This window comes from Schistosoma mansoni, chromosome 2, assembly GCF_000237925.1.
Source record: "Schistosoma mansoni strain Puerto Rico chromosome 2, complete genome".
Classification (NCBI taxonomy): Eukaryota; Metazoa; Platyhelminthes; class Trematoda; order Strigeidida; family Schistosomatidae; genus Schistosoma; species Schistosoma mansoni.
The window spans coordinates 25,711,784-25,715,413 of record NC_031496.1 but is presented as its reverse complement, the minus strand read 5'-3'; positions in this window follow the sequence as shown (position 1 = coordinate 25,715,413).

The following is a 3,630-nucleotide window of genomic DNA, read 5'->3' as shown; positions in this document are numbered from 1 at the left end:
ACAAAACTTCATGTGAACAAGGTATCTTCAGTCAAATTAAATTCTACAGTGTTATTCTTTTTTTCGTCATATGACTTCATCTTAGTTACTATATGAAACATAACTTGGTAACTATATTTGTACACGTGTATTACAATCATATTGTTTATTACATTTAGTTATGTTAATCCTATACAAAATTATACTGCTTAGGCGTATATAAATGAACTGATTACATTATTTGCTACATTATTTATAATGTACATTTTAGGATTTCATACTCGAAACAGTTTTGATGTATATCATGGATGATATAAACATGATCTCATATGATATGCATTAGATAGTGGGTATTTACTACTAAAAGAAGTTATCAAACAACATATGATACATATCCGAAGGGGTTTTTTGTGGAGATTTAATATTTTCATAGTTGAAATCATGAGTCAATTGAAGCTAGACCATTATGGAAAACCTGGAAGCACTGAAGACAATGGTGGACGGTTGCTCGATTTCGGGGATTGGTTGAAGTTAGACATTGACACCGTTGGATGTCGGCTCAGTGGTCTAGAGGTTAAGCGCTCGCGCGCAAGACTGGTAGGTTCTAGGTTTGAATCTCGCGAGATGGGATCGTGGATGTGCACTGGTGAGGAGTTTCACAAGAGGACGAGACGGCCGTCCAGTTCTTCCAGGTTTTTCATCATGGCCTAGCTTCTATTGACTTATGATCTCAACTATGCAAATATGATACATATGTTCTATATTAAAATGTTTAGTTCTTATAAATATAAAAAAATTCAGACGACAGATTAAGATACGAATTTGAGTTTATGATTTCTTTTGAACTATTCTCTTATTAAATGTTATAATTAATAAATGAAGTACAGATGGTATTTCTTAAATCAATCAGCATAACACAACTGTATTTCTTCGAGAAATTAAGACTATTTATCAGCTTAAAATATTATCAACCTACAATAATTTTCAATTCACGGTAGGGTTTTAAATAAAGAAATAATTAACCGAAGAGGGTTTTGTGGAGATATTTTAGTAATTTTATACTTGAGATCATGAGTCAATTGAGGCTAGACCACCATGAAAAACCTGGACAACCGTTTCGTCTTATTGTGGGACTCCTCAGCAGTGCGAATCCACGATCCCGCCCAACGAGATTCGAACCCAGGACCTATCAGTTTCGCGTGCGAGCGCTTAACATCTAGAACCACTGAGCCGGTATCTAACAGTGTTAATGTCTAACTTCAACCAATCCACAAAATTGAGCAACCATCCATCATTGTCTTAAGTGCTTCCAGGTATTCCATGGTGGTCTAGCTTCAATTGACTCATGATTTCAACTATAAAATAAATAGTTGTCATTAAACCATTGAGATATTAATTCTCTATCACTTTATACTTGTAATATTGAATTAAAACTCCACCAACTAATAGCTTAGATTCATATACCTTAAAACTTCGTTGCATAACTTACAGAAATACTACCTGATCGTCTAAATTAAAGTCCCTGAAGTATGGAGTTCAAATACATAACTCAGTAGTTGAGAGTCAATTCCTCTAACGATTAAATCCCCTCTTTAAATTGTACAATTGTAATTAGATACTTAAACGAAACAGAAATACTCTGAATTATGTCAAATATTCTCCGAACTATTAATTCAAGATTAAAAGTGAAAACTATTTATAAATACCATTTTCACTGACAGTTCACCTAACAAATTCATGTTTGCGATCACACAAGATTTCTAAAATAATTAGCACTGTTTGGATAGAAATAATTAATAGTAAAAGTTCATGTCCGTCTATAATAAATGATTAGTGTACAAGAAAGTCAATAGGTAGAAGTAAACTATGTCAACGTGTGAAGTTACAAAGCATTTAATAATTCATTTGTACCTTTCAGTGTGTTGTACAATCCGAACTATCTTGTAGTTTGGTTTCCAAGAGTTCTACCTATGCTATGTTTTCTCTGTACTAGTTCTCTTCTCCCCGTCCGACGACTGCTACAACTTTGACACCACGTCCCGCTACAGATTACTTACAAGTATTCTTGTGAGTAACGTCCATTACACTGAAGGGCATCAACATTCTTTCTTATGACATATCTAAAAGCAGTGGCCAGTGGAGTTCTACCAGGTCTGTTGTAGAGATATCAGCTCACTGAAGACAATTGGTGAACGGTCGCTCAAAATCGTGGATTGGTTGAAGTTAGACATTAACACCGTTGGATGCCAGCTCAGTGGTCTATCGGTTAAGGGCTTCGGCTCGAGACTGGTAGGTCCTGGGTTCGAATCTCGCGGGTGCGGGATCGTGGATTCGCACTGCTGAGGAGTCCCATAATAGGGCAAAACGGCCATCCAGAGCTTCCACGTTTTCCATGGTGGTCTAGCTTCAATTGACTCATGATTTCAACTATGAAAATACATATACACAAATTTAAATTGCCTAGGCATATTAGCCTTACTGATTAAACACGAATAATTTCCCATAAATACATAGGTTAGCGAATTCCCTTGGATCCAATTAAAAGTATATGGTAGAAACATAAAACAACAAAAACAATCATTTCTCAAAATATTCACATACTTTATTTCCATGCACATATATCTGTCCACATGCATTGATTCAAAGTACATAAGTTTCTTGAATCACATGACCCATCCATAGGCTAAATACCATGTGAATTATGGCATATATATTTAAAAGTACTATACTACTTAAAACTACCATTAAAACTATGGAATTTTTTTGGTTTATCACCTGTTACCAAAATTAGTTTTTCTAAAAATAACACTATAGTTATTCTGACTGAATACACAAGACTTACTTACGTAAGCAGACTAATAATAGTGCATAACATAAAGTTAACTAATTCATTTCAAATGAAATCAGTCTTAAGAACTAATGTACATTGTTTCCAGTTAGAGAAAAGGTTAAAAGATCTTTAAGAGTTGTTTCCATCAAAAAATCAATATCAATCAGGAAGCTATTAAAAAATTAGAAAATAGTAAATGTCTGCCACTTACTCTTCAGATGATTCATAATAAGATAGTAATAATAACTTATTCACCTGGTACTTGGATATAAACTAATGATATTACATGACTGTCCAAACAGAAATAGTTGGACCCTGGTACAACCGAGAGTATTTATTATTTATTTATTTAAACACATAAATATTGGTACAAACGGGTACCAGATAAATATGCGCCTCACAAATCTCATTTGATTCGTGTGAGGGCTGTGATACTGCCCAGGTGCCCAGACTGAAGCAGGTGGTTTTCTTAGGGGGCCACATCCGGAGCCTTTGACCTAAAGGTCTGATCCGCAAGGCAGTGAAGCATCGTGAGGAGATGCAGTCCCATGGTAGCCGGTGACCAACGATTGGTTCATACGCCATTCGTTCCCTCAGGATACTGGAGCCCATGTTCACCGTTGGTTTGGAATCAGGGTTTTCCAACTCCCCTAGGTGGACCCTCCATGTCCACCAACCCGGTTAAATCGCCGGACACTCGCTTTTCGTCCTCTCAATTTCGTAAACAACACCCCCGCCACTAGAAGGCAATGAGTAGGACTTCCCTGTCAGAGGCTATATATTCGCGTGGCCAGAGAGAGCATAAGATAGGGAGAGCGGAC